Genomic DNA, 17,448 nt, shown 5'->3' on the forward strand with positions numbered 1-17,448 from the left:
CATCAGTGATCTCCCCCAGCATCTCTCAGCATGAAGGAGCTGAGCCAGGGGCCAGTCTCACACAGGCTTGTTCTAGGCAGTCTCATCTGGCTCAACCCCCATGCCTGTAAGGCACTTCTCCTGGGCAAGATCAGAGAAGCCAGTACAGATGAGAGGATCGTGTCCTGCCTGCTGTGGCCTCTGGCCATCCGGCCCCAGCGGTTGGGTGTGCACCAGCAGAAAGTGGAGCCTAGGTCACATTACTCACCATGGGAAGATCAGGGTATTTTCCAGCAGCTTGGTCAGTCCAGTTGCCCTCATCAGCTTTATCTATCCAGTTACCTACACTAGCTTGGTCCTCCAGACCAGCCAGCCCTCTTCCTAAGCAGCCAGGAGCCTCATCTTCTCCCTCCTGGGATCCAGTTCAGTTGCTCTGACACCCTACCTTGTGCAGCTAAACACAGAGCTACTTATAGCCCTGTTATCATGTTCCCACTTCAATACAAACAAACAGCTGTCGCCTGGGAAAGAGATTTACAAAGAGACATTGCCTGGTGTTCACTCTTGCAAGCGACTGTCATAAGCACCAAGGACCTACTTGCTTCCTGAGGTTCGAGTGAAATGACAGCTCTTCCTTCACACCCTGCCTTGGGGTGGGAGGAGTCTTGTATTTTTCCCTTCCTCCGTTTCTCAGGCCACTGAGAAATTTGGATATCCAGAGTTCATTCCCCCGGAGCATTAGAGCTTGGGGAATGTAGGAGTCCTGCTCTGTGACCCTGTGATCAGAGACAAGATTGACATATTCACTTCTGCTGAGGAAAGTAGACAGCCTGGACTGGCTGCTCACAGGCTTCCTTCACACAGGCTGGGCCATTTTTACCCGCTAGCCCACACCAGGAGCACACAGGATAGTCATGGAGGTCTGCACCAGTGAGGAGAGGCTCTCCCCAATGTTACCCCCCCACACACACACATTCACTTTGTCTTGCTTTATTAGGTCTTGGTAGTTGTTATGGGGGGTAAACTGGAAGAAGCAGCTAAACTTTACTCACCACCATCCTAACTAGTGATAGACCTAACTTTAATTTGCCTCATTCTGGGATTACACTGAGCTAGCATGTTCCTCTGTCTCTATGACTGATTAGTGGTGGCTGAAAGCTAGCCAGCCCATCGCTGACCGCAGACATAGGAATGATCCCAACAGAAACCATGAGAACTACCCAGAAAAGCAGCTGGCCCACCTGAAAGTGTTAACACACGGTATAGAAGCTAGAGAGGTGTCTCTTGTTTTAGAGCATCATTTAGACCATAAATTAACCAATCAGATTTCACCACGGGCCCGGTGAAATCTCTTTCACAGCAGCCCACGCCCAGCCCTGGTTGGCACTGAGACCCGTGCCTCTGATCACAAGGGATGATGAGCAAGGGAGGTCTGAGCAACGGGTCCCTCAGTCCACGTGGTAATTGACAAGCATGGCCCCGCCTAATGGCTACTGGTGTCAGTCTACACCAGACTTAGAGCTCTGGGGATGAGGCTCTGAGGATCTCGTCTGGAATAACAAATGTGATATTAGTGATGCAGAGTCCCTGGGCACTAAGTGAAAACATGAGCTTGCATCTGGATTGGCCATAAAGGGTCTCTGTTCCTGCTGCACTGATATGTGATGACACGCTCAAGGATGTGGCTTTCTTATTCACAATTTCCACGTGTCCCTCTCTGCAGACGAGATTAGCAGAAACCACATTGCTGATGAAAACAAGCTGTAGTAACCCACAAAAAAATTCAGACATCAATTTGAATCCAAAAGCTGAACTGTGCTGTCACATTTGAGACTCAAATACAGTATCAATGTAATTGGGAACTGTGGGCTAAGGGAAGGGTTGAGGCAGGATAGAGTGAGGGGAGAGACTGTTCCAGGACAAACCACATGACAGAGATCTTAAGTGGAGGAGGGATGGCATGAGAGCCAATTACAGCAGAGCCAAAGGTATCAGTAATAACAAGACATCTGTTAGGGCCCAACTGAGAAACTGAAGACATCTGCCCTCCATATGACATTGTAAATACTGTTATTAGACTTTACAGTTATTATTTAAATAGAAAGTAGCTTCTTATTTTTAAAGGATTCGTTTTTTAATTAATGTATATCTGCATGTGGGTATGTGCCCAAGTGTGGGCGCTTTTAGAGGCCAGAGGTGTCAGTTCCCCCAGAAACTGGAGTTGTGAGCTGCCCAATGTGGGTGCTAGAATCAGCAGGTAAGAGTGCTTGCTGCTGCTGGGCAGTGGTGACAACGCCTTTAATCCCAGCACTCGGGAGGCAGAGGCAGGCGGATCTCTGTGAGTTGGAGGCCAGCCTGGTCTACAGAGCCAGTTCTAGGACAGCCAGAGTTACACAGAGAAACCCTGTCTTGAGAAAGAGAGGAAAACAAAGGAGTGCTCTTCCAAAGGACTTAGGTTCAATTCCCAGCACCCACACAGCCACTCACAACCATTGGTAACTTCACCTCCAGGAGTTCTGACACCTTTTTCTGGCCTCTGCAGCCACCAGGCACACAAGTGACACATGGACATATATGCAGACAAAATATACATACACATCATTTTTTTAAAAAGTCAACTAGATTTATTTATATATAATCTGAAGGGTTAATGACCTAAAGCCTCAGGTGGCCTGAGAAGCTCTGGAAGGAAAGTTGCCTTGACTGACAACACCCATGGAAGTTTCTGGTCAGGGGAACCACACACTAAACCTGCTGGTATCTGGCACCCCCTGACTGCAGGGGAGTTGACCAGGGGATGGGACTCTTCCATCCCCATGACTCACATATCATGTGAACACAGTCTCCATTCTGCAGAGGGACCGTGCCCCTTCAGTTATTACTATTAAAGGACACGTCTGCTTCTGTAGACAGCTGCCTGCTTTCTTTTATTCTCACATCACCCCATCAATCCCAGCCTAACGTAATCTAACAATCTGAAGCCAACGGGACATTTGGTAGTATTGTTCGGGCTATTCACACACATCCCGGGGGTGGGGGTGGGGGGCCCAGAGCATTCGGCTCTTCATATTAGCTTTCCAGAGAGATGGAAATAATAGAAGCACCCTAGCTCCCAGACTCCAAAACTCCTTCCCCATGGGATGAAAAGCAGTGAGGAGGGTATACACACAAAACAAGCCTCTCCACCTTCAGGGAATGGAAAGAGAAGTATAAGCATTCTTCGAAACAACTGTGATAAAGAGCGTAGCCACAAAAACCTTAGCACGATGGGTCAAGTTTTGACTTCTACCCTCCTACAAATGTTTATAGGCACCAGACTGACTTACCTCCCAAGAAAAATGTAAGAAAGCCCAAGCAGGAAATAATGGAGCCTAGGTGGAACGAGAGTTCATGTCAGATTCTTTAAAATGGTTGGAGAGAGATCAAGAGAGGGCAGATTTCAAAACATAGGGGTATAAGGGTAAAAAGGGCCAGTGAGAGAACACCCTGGCCCTGAGACCAGAGCCAAGGAAACACACCCTGCCCCCAACCAAGCTCTGGTCACAAAATCCCACCAATCCCTAAGCACGAAATCCAATAAATCCCTGGGCCTGGCCCAGAGTCTGGTCACAGAATGCCACCAAACTCAGGGTCTGAAGTCCTGCCAATCTCTGATTTGTCCCTAGCTCACAACTTGAGAGCCCACCAATCCCCACCCTGGAAAGGGCCACCTGGAAAGCTCCGCCCCCAAGAAACCGTAGATAAGTCCTGTATTCTGTTCAGTTTCCTAGTGTTTCTCATCTGAGCAGAGGCAGCCATTCTCCTGGTTTTCCCTCCGAATAAATCTCTTGTGTGAGGTTTGTTGTGTGGTGTGACTTTGTGGTATTCCTTGACTCCCAAGTGCCAGGACACCTTTCCATACAAGGGGGTCTGGGAAACTTTCCTGGCACCTGACCACAGAAAACACGCCCCCCTGGTGGATCAGAACCAAGACTGACAACTGGGAATCTTGAAATAGCCTGGCAAAGATGCACAAATTGCCAACAGATACATAAAGAGCCACTGAAAAGAGAAGTCAGGAGAAAACTCTTCACACACATCACTCAAGAAAAATCTTTTATACACACTAAAACTACCCATGAAGTGGGAAGACACTGTAAGTCAGCACTCTAGACAAAATGAAATATTCTCAAACATTTGGATATATGTAAAGTACATTGGGTAAGAAACTTAACAGTGCACATAGAAAGAAAGCTAAACTAGAGAACTGCTCTCTTTTGATTTGAAAATCAAAGACAGAAAACTTACAATGAACTGAAACAGAACAAGGCTGAGGAATAACTGAGAGAGAAAAAAGGAAAGAAGGAAGGAAGGAAGGGAAGGAAGGAGGAAGAAAGACTAGGCACAAACAAAAAGATTACTGATTGCAGTCAGGAAAGAAATAGATAAAAAGACAAAGCTCTCTGGAAATAATAGATTCATGGAAGAATAAATTCGAATACAGATTTAATGAAGGACATTGAAGAACGTGAGGAAACGGAGAGAATTAAGGACTACACAGAAGTAAATAAAAAGAGTCAGGGAGAAAGGAAGACAGGGAGCTAGGCAAACAAAGAAGGAGAAATATAGGTAGTACACCTGAGGTAAAGGCAAAACAATAGGGGCTGTTTTATACATACATAGACACGTATGTATATTTTATATATCCATAACCACACACAAAGCAAGGTAACAGTTGCATCAGTTTCTAGAGCAGTCAGGGGCTAGATGTGTAGCTCTAACAGAGACCACAAAGGAACACTGCTTACTCCTATGCTATGTCACAAAGAGGGCCTGGAACAGCAGTGCTGAAGGTGATGAATATCACTCCCCTTTCCTTGGTTTTGTTTACTATCTTTGAAGCTTTCATTGAAATGTAAACTTTCTTTACCTCAGGGTCTATAAGTGTGGTTTTAAAAACAATCTCTGAAATCTGTAACAGAAAAAATTATCTTAAAACTTGCAGCAAATGGGTTGGTAATTTAAAATCTATGCATAGGTAATCTTAATTTGCTACACCATACTAAAATAGACTTGCTACAGTATACAATGTGTATAACTTGAATTCAATTTTTGTTTATGAAACAACATCTGGCACACCTTTTATCCCAGCACTCAAAAGGCAGTGTCTTTACTCCTGTATGTGCTTTAAACACCCATCATAAAATACAGAGGGAAAGAAATCCTTCCTCTCTCATCCTAGTTTCTGAGCTAATCCTGGCTGGGCCTAGTTACATTCATCATTGGAAGGCTCCATGTTTAGCTTTCTCTTCTCTCACATCAGGCAAGCCAGTAATGCAAACTACTAAAGCAAGATAGTTTTGAGTTCCTTCTTTCCTTCCTACTGTTTCTTTTTTAATCTTAATTTTGTTTTTGAGATAAGGTCATACTAGGTAGCGTTGGCTGTCCTGGTACTCTCTATGTAGACCAGGCTGGCCTCAAACTCAAAGAGAGCCACCTGACTCTGCCTCCTGAGTGCTGGGATTACCACACTAACTTTCTTTCTTTACTTTTATTTTTTTGAAAATTCATTTGTTTTTGATGGGAGGTTGTGGTGCATGTCTTTAATCCCAGTACCTGGGAGGCAGAGGCAGGTGGATCTCTGAGTTTGAGGCCAGTCTGGTCTACAGAGTGAGTTCCAGGACAGACAGGGCCACACAGAGAAACCCTGTCTCAAAACAAATGAACGAACAAACAAACAAACAAAAATATTTGTTTTATTCTATGTGCATGGATATTTTGCTGCAGTATGTCTGCATACCACACATGTGCCTGGTGCCCTTGGAGGCCAGAAGAGGGCATCAGATCCCCTGGAACTAGAATTACACACAGTTATGGGCTGCCTGCCATGTGGGTGCTGGGAATCAAGCCCAGGTCCTCTGGAAGAATAGCCAGTGTTCTTGACAGTTGAGTCATCTCTCCTGCCCCCTACCCTCCTTTAAGACAAGGTCTAACTGTGTAGCTTTGACTGGCTTGGAACTCACTGAGGTAGATCAGATTGACCTTGAATATTAATGTTGCTCCTGCCTCTGTTTCCTGAGTGTTTTGGTTACCGGGGTATGCCACTAAGCCTGACTTAATCTTCTGTTGTGCTTGACACAAGGGAACCAGGGCCTCCAGTGAACTCTAAGTCCAAGTGTTGCTTGCTAGGCTTTAGCTCAGTCCTCCTCCCATCAATGTGGGTTTGGGACAGTGTGTTTGATCACGACCCACTGTTAGAACTTGGACCCAAGGACTGTTCTTACCATTTACAAATACATTTCCTAAAGATAACTCTTTGATTTCCCTCATGCTGATATCTATCAAGCTATTCTGCCAATCGCTGATCACCCGTGGTCACACATCATTCCTTCTCCAACTGCTTCTCTAAAGTTAGTATCTGTAGACCAAGCTACGCCAACCTGAATCTCTTTATGCTAAATGAAAAGAAAATACATGCAAACATTAGAAAATCCTGGAGCAGTAGAGCAAGCAGGAGCTGGGAAGGGAGAGGTACTCCACAAGCAATGCCGACACATCACCACCAGGCACTCTTCAGAGAACTGGAACACATGACACCATGATCTTATGACAGATCAAAATTCAAGACGTGGTTGTTTCTTCTGTTTGCTATGAAATGTGACACATGAAATCACTGTCAATCCTCCCTCATAACTCGTTGCTCACCTCAGCAGAAGCATGTCCCTGGGAATAGTTTTCTGAATGACCAAAAGCTAATATGGAACCTTGTGGGGTTTTTTTTTTTGTCCCTGTTTTGTTTGTTTGTTTTTGAAACAGGGTCTTATGGAGAGAATCTAGAGTCCAACTAACAATTCTCTTGTCTCTCTGTCCAGAGTGCTGGCACTAACTGCATGTGCCACCATGCTTACCTACAGCCACATTTTTTTCCCAAGTTCACAGGCTCGTTTATAAAATTATGTCCCCTCAAAATGAAAATCTTGGTTCTACTTATAAATGACCAGTCTGACTTCACACACACACCTATCCTTTTAAAGATGTCTTTCACTCCATCTACTTCTTCATCTACAGCCAGTCTCCAACTTTTGCCTCCTCAAATTCCTTCCATTGCCTCCATTTTCCGCCCTTTCCTTCCCTTGGGCCAGATCCCTATCAGAGCCACCACAGGAGATGCTACTTCTGTCCAGCAAGTAGAGTTCTCCGGAGACATCGGCAGTGGGGATTTTTTTTTTAACTGCCCAAGTCCCTTTTGCTATACCTGCAGATGCAAAGCCATATTTACAGTAGAACTAGCTACAAGTTTTCCTCTACATCAAGCTATACATGAAGAAGGTGAGGGAAGCCAACAGGGCTCATGCCAGACCTGAGAACAGAACCCCACATACAAGGGACAGTTGGCTGATCTGAAAAGCAGCAAACAAACCTAGGAATGCTGTGTTGCTTGTTTTTTGGTTTTGTTTGTTTGTTTGTTGGTTGGTTTTTGGTTTTTCAAGACAGGGTTTCTCTGTGGTTTTCGAGCCTGTCCTGGAACTAGCTCTTGTAGACCAGGCTGGTCTCAAACTCACAGAGATCTGCCTGCCTTTGCCTCCTGAGTGCTGGGATTAAAGGCGTGCGCCACCAATGCCCGGCTTGTTAGTTTGTTTTTTGAGAGACCAGATTGCATGCTCTAAGTCTTACAGCTTGATTCTGGGAAGTATAAAGGTGGCTACTCTGGGAAAGGCCAATCCTTGGGAGAGCCAGGATATTTCTTTGAAGGCTATGAACAGCTAAACACAGGTCTTCTCAGTTTGGAACTTTGTACAGATGCAGGAGCTTGACTACCAAACACAGATCTCTGTGTTGAACATCAGCTTTTGTTGCTGGGTTTAATTTCTTCATGATTCTTTGGTACCAATTCTGGCACAGAGCTCTGCCAACGCTGTTCCCTGACTTGAGTGCAGAGAGAATTTCCCCTTTTTAGGTCACAAACTCAGAGCCTTCACTCATCACAGCCTCTCTCCACAGTGTCAATTTTAAACACCCACATTAATAACATTCCCGAAACACTGGCAAGTGCAGTGATCTTAACTCTCTCATGCTATGTACCGGCATCTCACTGGATTAAAATACGGGGACAGATTTGCCTCTTCAGGCTAGGAATATAAAAATACCTCTCCTAAACATTGACACATTAAAAACTCAGGGCTAAGAGTCCCAACAGGCTGTCAGTGATCCACAAAAGATGCCAATGACAAGCTTGTACCAACTTTTTTTTTTTTTTTGGTTTTTCGAGACAAGGTTTCTCTGTGGCTTTGGAGGCTGTCCTGGAACTCACTCTGTAGACCAGGCTGGCCTCGAACTCACAGAGATCCGCCTGCCTCTGCCTCCCGAGTGCTGGGACTAAAGGCGTGCGCCACCAACGCCTGCTTGTACCAACTTTTAACTCTTCTGCCATGAACCATACACTTGAACAGCAATGTTTGGAGGCTTGTATTTTATTTTACTCTGACAACCTCTCATCCCTCACACCTTCCGTCTGCTACTTCCCTATTCCTTTTCTCATGTTCCTACTGATTGAGTAGCCTTGGGCCACTACACATACCCACATCTGGGTATTACTATTGGGGTCACTACACATACTACATCTGGATACTACTATTGATACCAGAACTAGATTCTGGCTCAAAAATGGGTCAGTCAGGTATTCTCTCTTCATATATTTGACAGGGGCCCTGAAAGCCAAACAAAAGAGCCCTCTAGTGATAAGGGGTGGAGACCAGTGACAGAGAACCTTCCTCTATACTTACTGAAATTCAGGAGGATCAGGACAAGGGACCCTGCAGAGACTAGTCTTCCCCTAAGAGCTAAAGAAAGCCACTGCTTTGGAAGCTGGTATGGAAGTTGCTGCAGGCCCATATCCACACAACAAATGCTCCCTCTCCTCTCCAGAGTAGGTTTCTGCTTCTTGCATCCCAACAGTACTGACTGAAACTACACTCAGAACTCAGAAGTTGCTCATGACTGCAAATCCACACCTCATCTTAGGCCCCCTCTCAGTACTGGTACAGACTGGCCAATGGCAGCTCTCCCTTCCTTCTCCAGCCTCTTCTCCTTAAACCTTCACAAACAAGGTGCTGCTCAGCCCTGCTCTTCTTCTCGTGTTCTTCCCACCCTCCCAAGAAAGCTGTTTCTTGAGGACTGGACCTGAGCATCTAGCTTGGTCTTCTTGGAGAATTCGCTAGCTCCCATCGACTTCTCGCTTCTACCTTAGGTAACTTTTTCCTCCCTATTGGGCAACCCTGCTTAATGAGGCAGTAGACTCACCTATATAAACATGAACTCCCCCATTTTCCCCTTAAGCTAATACCCCTTACCTGCCTTTCCATTTCTATTTAAAAGACCCATTCTTCCAGTCATATGACCTGATATCATCATGGTAACCCTCTGCCTCACGGTGATGGTCTGCTTAGTACCCACCTCATTTGCTAGAAGAGGAGCTCTGTGTGGGCAGAGATTGTGTCATTGTGGAACACAACCACAGCTTGTGTAGTTGAGAGCAGCAGAGGTTGTAAATGGAATGAAGTGATGGATGTCTGGCTATTGCTTGCCCTCTGCTTCATTTCTCTTACTTTTTCATGTACACCCAGTCTTCAGACTCTCTGGACGCCTGCCTCCCCAGTTCCTTCCATTGCCTCCTTTCTTTTTCTCTCCTTCACTCGGACAAGATCCCTACCAAAGCCACCACCACAGAAGCAAAGTCCTTCTCCCGTCCAGCAAGCAGCGTTCTCAGGAGGCAAAGACAGCAAGGATCTTTTTGAACTGCCCAAGTCCCTTTTGATATAGCTGCAGAGCAACAAGATGCAAAACCAGAAACCCAGAGCCACCTCAGTAGCAGAACTAGCTAAGAAGTTTCCCTCTACACCCAGCTATATATGAAGAAGGTGAGGGAGCCACCAGGGCTCCTGCCACACCTGGGAGCAGAATCCCACATACAAAGGACAGTGGGCTGATCTGAAACCAGCAACTAAAACTTGGACTGCTGTGTTTTTGAGATCAGGTTTTAGGTAACCTAAAGTTTTGTTGCCCTTCTAGTTTGGGGGACATGGTGAAAAACAATACACACACACACACACACACACACCTTTGAGTAACTGAACAGGATTTTGCCTAACTCCAAAAGTCGATTATAACTGATATCAGGTTAAACTCAGAAATGAAACCTTGTCCAGACCAAATGGCAGCTCATGGAGTTGGCAGCCACAACATCATCAAAAGGTCTGAAAGGCTACTAATGAGAGTTGACAGAAATATTTTCTCAGATACCCCAAGACCAACAGCAACATGAGTTTGAAAATAACTCTTCCCTTTCTGCATATTAGCCAGGGCCTTAGGGGCTCTCAAATGAGTGCTCTACACAGTCACCAATACTTGGGAATACAACATGCAAAGGACAGAACCAGAGAGCCCAGAAAAAATTACTGTAGTTACCTACTGCTCCAATCGTTCATTTTATAACCAAAGGGACTAAGGTCCAGGTTAATGGGGCTGTATCCTCCTACCCAAAGTAACCAGTAATACATTAGAAAGAAATAAGACAGCTCATTTAGTTTAGGAGGCAATGGGGGAGGGGGAGAAAGCAAGAGTCTGCTTTGAGTTCACTGCATGAGGAGAAAATTGTGAAACTGTCTAACCTTCACAACCAAACCAGGTTAAAGGCATGCATCAAAGGAATCAGTTGGCATACTGAGACTCACTTACCCAGTATCCTCTTAGTGTGGAGAGAAGCAAGGGGCTACGAGGCCTCTCTCCGAGGTCACATCTAAGCACTGTCCTCTGGCTGTGGTCTGCCTTCCTCAGGATCACATGGAATTGTTCTATAAATGTGCACTGGCTTAAGGTTGGGAACACTGGCTTGTGAGGCGGCGGTGTGTAAGCAATCTGACCCGGGCCAGGTGGCAGCTTTCCAGAAGGCTCTCGAAGCCCAGCAGGGAGGATAACAAGGAGCAAGAAGCTTGCAGGTACTGCCTGCCAGCCACCCGCTCTCTGTTTCCCTCCAAGTTCTCCTGCAACAGTTAATGTCTCCAGCCATGGGCTGCATTTGAATCCATGTGGGACAATATTACATTTGGACTGGGACAGCTGCTCTGCAAAACAAAATAACCTTAAAAAAACTGAAATGAGAAGTTTCTAGTAAACCGAACAGTCCTGGTTAGCTTCAACTGACCTTTTAAATATCACGTTGTCTGTCCTTTCTGAAGTGCCAGTAGGCTTCCTTGAGAAAAGAAGGGTACACAGTTACTTGTGCACCGATTCTGAACCAGATACCTACAATTCCATCAGCCCTTAACAGAGTAAAGGAGCCACCATGTAATGGCAAACTTGAAAAGAATATGGTGATATCAGTGGGTCAACCCTGAAAATCCTCCAGTGCATAAGTGATAAGTGTAAGGGGCAGAGAAGTGTCTAGAACATGCTGTCATCGGCACAAAGGAAGGAAAAGCAGGGCTAGCCTTGATTTTCTGATGCCTTTTTGCCTCGCCCCCCCCAAATGCTAAGAAAAAATGTTTTCTAAGGAGTTTGTTAAAAACTGGAGAGGCCATCTCTTTATATGAGGCTTCTATATGTGTGTGGACATGGAAAGTGGGTGGCAGTCTGGTAACAGAGACAAGCAGGGCAAAAGTGACTCAGCTTAGAGTTGGGTGGCATTGAGGTAGAAGGGACCCAACCAAATAAGATCCAGTTCCTGCCTTGATTTCCTCACAATAATAGAGTGTAACCTTGAATTGTAAGCAAGTAAGCCCTGCCTCCCCTAAGATGCTTTTTGTCCTGCACATTTTTTAGCACAAGAGATATGTAACTAGAATACTACTGGGAGGCAGAGTAACGAGGGACACAGAATAATACCTGAATGGTTGACATTCTGGTTAGGGTGATGACCACTCTGCTTGTCTTGTTTTAAAAGAGAGAAGACTATTATATGCTCCAAAACTGGCCTGCTTGGAAATTTGACTGTTAATCTCTTGACCTCCTGCTTTCTCAGGTCAGATAAACACCTTGATTCCATCTGGATAATGTGGGGCTTTAGCATGAGTGACTCCATTTTGTTCTGATCTCTTGAGCCTAGTGCAAGAGCTCATTGCAAACCAATGTCCTATATATTAATACAAGATATGCACACAGTTGAGCTAGAGGTTCATAGTGGCTTGCTAATATGGCTGATGGGTGACACAGGCTATATCTGGGAGTGCATCTGTGGCTTACATGTGGCCTGTCCATGTATCTTGGGCTTTTTAGACAACATGGCAAGTGGGCTCCACAAGTCAGTATTTCCTTTGCCATGACTTGCAAGTAGACTATGATTTCCTTGCATCTTTGCACAACTGTCACAAATCCAATCTCATTTCAAATGTCACTTTTGAGGAACAGGTGTTGCTGACCATCACATCAGCATGACTTAGTTCTCCATAGCACTCAGAGTTAGCAATATTTCATTCTCTACTTTTTGAGATAGGGTCTTTATTACGTAGCTCTAGCTATACTGGAATTTGCTATGTAGACCAAGTTGCCTCTGACTCACAGAGATCATCCTGCCCTAGCATCCTGAGTGCTGGCTGGGATTAAAGGCGTGCTCCACCACAACTCATGCAAAAAGGCATTTTTCTTGACTCTTAAAACTTTGTCTCCAAAAGTTAGGAGTGGAGACACAAATCTGTAATTCCAGCCCTGGGGAAGCTGAGGCAGGAGAACTGCCCCATTCAAGATGAACCCAGGCTACATAGCCAGACCTTGTGTCAATCCCACTCCAAACACACACACATGTGCATACGCACACCACGACTACTTCCACCATCACCAGCTTGGTCTTCTTTGTAGTTCTTCTTTAAAAAAAAAAGTACCCCAGAAAAGCCAGGGAATTAATCAAACACAGAACCCGAAGGGGGTAACCTTCACAGAGGACAGTGTTAAAGGGCAATGGTGACTGCTGTGCAGCAAGACTGGAGTGGCATCCAAGCTGAGGTGAGCAGGCTGGGAGCCCCTGGGATGAAACACAAGGGTGTCAGGAGAAGAGGAAAATGGGTGGGGAAAGCGTGACACTAGGTTGATTTTTTTTTTCTTGGTTTTTCGAGACAGGGTTTCTCTGTGGCTTTGGAGGCTGTCCTGGAACTAGCTCTTGTAGACCAGGCTGGTCTCGAACTCACAGAGATCCGCCTCCCAAGTGCTGGGATTAAAGGCGTGCGCCACCAACACCCTGTGACACTAGGTTGATTTAAACAGTGCAATAAAAGCAATCTGCAATGTAGAAGAAAACAAAATCACAGGAAAATGTGATCATTGAGCAGACTGATCACTTTCCCCACACAAAAACAAAACAAACAACAGAAAACCAACACTCACAGGAACCCAACAAGAAAAACATTCTCCGGTGAAATCTGAGAAGCCACCTGCAGAGGAAGGGCGGGTGACTCTCTTGTGATTACAGAACAGCCTTGGGGTGTTGTGGTGGGGCCTGTGGCACATTCAGGTCTGAGAGAATTTGTACCCCTAGGTGTTAAAAGTGCTCTCAGCTGGTGGTCCCTCTGGGAGCTGCAGAAAGATTGGCGGTGTTAAACTCAGCTGCTTCCTCTGCTCCTTTCCTTCCTGTGCAAGCACCGCCCAACAAACCCGCTGTCTGCTCTGTTACGGTTTGCTTCTGGCAGCACCTGCCTCTTGGGCTTGAGTTTCAAGTGGACTCCTCGGCACAGACATAGGTGGGATCTTGGAGCTAGACTACTAGCCACCTGGACACTAACTGAATTGTCCTTGGTGCATGATAACAGTGCAATGTTAAATGCTTTTACAGCAGTAGCTTAAGTGGTACTTTGGGGAGGAAATGTGTTAGCTGGGATGTCTCGGATGTTAGGGGTGAAAAAAATTGTGACCACGAAGCTGTTGCCAAGCTTGATTAGCACTTTGAGAAAAGATAACAAAAGCTAAGTGATTCATCAGCAATTGCAGATAAATATGAAAGGCCAAGGGCCCTGCACAGCAGAGATTGTTACAAACAGAAGGATTAGGTAAATAAGGAACTGCATAGATGATAATAGAAACCAGACTTCTCACTGTTAAGGAATTTATAAATATAAAAAGAGGATGTATCAGAGCTCTCTAGAGACCCAGAGTCAAGACATTTGCATAGGTATGAATGAGATTTACTATATGCCTTGCTTCATGCAGTCAGGGAAGCCAAGAAACCCCTCAACATGTGGTCTGGACAATGAATTTAGTCTGTGTCTGCAAGCCCATGCATGAAGCAGGGAAGCTGATGGTGTGTTTCCTAGTCCAAGGTCAAAAGGCATGAGAGAGAAACCACTGATAAGGAGGTCAGGACAGTGTAGGTCTGTGCCCTAGAACCAGGAGTCCAATGTCTGATGGCAGAAATAGATGTCCCTGCTCAAGGAAAGAGAGAGGAAGTTCTCTTGTCTCTGCCCTTTTGTTCTATTTGATCAGGCTCTGATGAATTAAGTGGTGCCCACCCATGTTCCTGAGGGCAGGCCTTCTTTACTAGTCTGGAAACTACGCTAGACTCACCTACAAATGTTTCTGCCAGCATTCTGGGCATCTCTTATCCAAGTTGTCATGTAAATAGATGACACAAAATTCATCATCTTGGAATAGAGAAAACCCACCTGCAGTGCTGGATTGGAACCAGAGACATTGCTATAAACTTGAGATTTATTTCTTAAAAACAATTTGTTGTGTGTACGTATGTATATCACACGTGTGCAGGAACCCAAAGAGGGTGTTGAATCTTCTAGAACTGGAGCTATAGGCAGCTGTGAGCCACTAGACGGAGTGTGCAGAATTGAACCCAGGCCCTCAGTAAGAGCAGTAAGTGCTCTTAATTGCTGAGCCATCTTTCCAGCTCCAAGTTTTACTTCTTCTCTGTAGTCTATATTAATATAGAGCACAATGGATTTCATCAATCACATTCACATCCTCCCCCAATCCTCCTGATTCCAATGCAGATTTATGTTAAATTAACCTAGCAATATAAAATATAAACACATGTATTTATATATGTAAGGGTGCTTATGCATAATTTCCTAGCTCTTTTTCTTTGGAGACTCTAGAAGCAATTACATTTCAGTAGCAATGAGTGTTAGGGTCCTTGAGAAGTGCCCACCAGACTACCAGTCACAATGCAATCAGCAAGAGTGTTTATTATGCATCATGCACCTAGGGTTGCACGCCTGTACAAAATGACGGCAACCACGTAAGCTCCTTTTAAGCACAGCTCAGGAATTTTAAAAGCTGTGTGACCATTCTATTTAGAATTGGCTTATGCAAGTGGCAATCGTATTAGGACATTTCTAATTGATTAGGGCTAGCAGGGGTGGGCTAAGGCTATAGCTTTTCCATTCTTGGGCAAGTCGGGACAAGTCCCAGGCTTTGTCCTTATTTGGTTATCACCTGTGGGGGTTGGGGGAGTTGGCCTAGTAAGTGCAGGAACTGAGGCCTAGTTCTTACCTGAGTTATTAGGGGCCTGTCAGGATTTGCCTGGTACTCTCAATGAGTGCACTAGCTTTAGGATCGCCCTTGGGAGGTAGTTAAGAGTCAGGAGCATCAGGAGCTCAACATGATCTTCAGTTTGACGCTTGCCTGAGCTGCTGGAAACCCTTTGTTGAGAGGGAAGGAGAGGGGGAGGGAGATAGAACATGGCCTCAGAATCCCTAAGGTGGCATAAAAACTGGTACTTGGGCCGGGTGTTGATGGCACACGCTTTTAATCCCAGCATTCGGGAGGCAGAGGCAGGTGGATCTCTGTGAGTTCCAGGTCAGCCTGCAAACAATACAGAGAAACCCTGTCTCGAAAAACCAAAAACAAAAAATTGGTACTTGGTAGTGTGAACCTATAATCCCAGTGCAGTCTGAGGTGGAGACAGGAAAATTCTTTTTGCTTTTTAGGGGCCCACCATCCAGCTCCCAAATAAATCACACACACACACACACACACACACACAGCTCGCGTGGGAGGGGTGAGGGGAGAGACTTTTTTTTCGGTTTTTCGAGACAGGGTTTCTCTGTATTGTTTCAGAGGCTGTCCTGGAACTCGTTCAGTAGATCAGGCTGGCCTGAAACTCACAGAGATCCTCCTGCCTCTGCCTCCCAAGTGCTGGGATTAAAGGCGTGCTCCACCAACACCTTTGTTTGATTTTTAAGACATGGTTTCTCTGTGTAACCACCCTTGCTGTCCTGAAACTAGTTCTGCAGACCAGGCTGACCTTGAACTCACAGAGATCTGCCTGTCTCTGTCTCCCAAGTGATGGAATAAAAGTTGAGCACACCACTACCCAGTCTGCACTGAGACTTCTTTCTTACAATTGTCCAGCCTTAGCTTGGCTTGTCTTTAGCCAGCTTTTCTTAAGTTACTCTGTCTGCCTTTTGCCTCTGGGCTCTTCCTTTTCTTCTGTAATCCTACTCCCACTCTATGGCTGGCTATGTAGGTTGGTGGCTGGCCCCTTCTTCTCTAGCTCCTTGATCTCTCCATCCCCTATCCCTCTTTTTCTCCTATTTATTCTCTCTGCCTGCCAACCCCTCCTATCCTTTCTCATGCCTCACTATTGACCATTCAGCTCTTTATTAACCAGATCAGGTGTTTTAGTCAGGCAAAGTAGCACAGCTTCTCAGAGTTAAATAAATGCAACATAAGAGAATGCAACACATCTTTGCATCATTAGACAAATGTTCCACAGCCTAAACAAATGTAGCACATCTTAAAATAATATTCTACAACAAGGACTTGCTGGCTAGTTAAGTCAGAACGATGACAAGCTAGAGATACCTATAGTAAACTCTATGGAGAGTGGGGCTGGAGAGATGGCAGAGGTTAAGAGCACTTTTGCTCTTGCAAACAACTAGGGTTCCATTGACACTATCCACAGGGCATCTAACAACCTCCTTAACTCCAGGGGAGGTCTGGATGCATTTGGTACATTTATTTACATGTATGTAAATAAAGCACTTACACACATAAAACATATCTAAAAATATGTGGAGAGCGTTAGAGGAAGACCCCTGAAGCCAACCTTTGGTCTGTACTTGCAGATGCACACTTATGCATGTGTACCTATGCACAGTGCATGTACACACAATTACATGGATACATATATATGTATATATATATATTCTTTGAAACCACGTTGAATATAATTATACGGTATTTGTAGTGGAGAAACAGTTGTGAACATGTCGCTGTGATGCAGATATTTAGAAGGTTGGTTAACAATTTACTTTGAGACAGACAAGGAACTCAGTTGTTGTTGTCTTTCCCAAGGCCAGAGGAACCAAAGAAACTCTAGGCAAATGCCTGGCTAAGTGTGTGTGTGTGGGGGGAGCGCGGAATCAGGGAGCCAAGGCTTCTTGCTTGCCAGTGGAGTAAATAAGTGGTGATAGCAACAGCAACGTCAAGGCAGCTTAAGGAGAGCCGCTGACAGGCAAATATACACAGCCAGCCCCGCCGCCGCCGACCTCCCGC

The sequence above is a fragment of the Mesocricetus auratus genome, unplaced genomic scaffold, assembly GCF_017639785.1.
Source record: "Mesocricetus auratus isolate SY011 unplaced genomic scaffold, BCM_Maur_2.0 Super-Scaffold_4256, whole genome shotgun sequence".
Taxonomy (NCBI): Eukaryota; Metazoa; Chordata; class Mammalia; order Rodentia; family Cricetidae; genus Mesocricetus; species Mesocricetus auratus.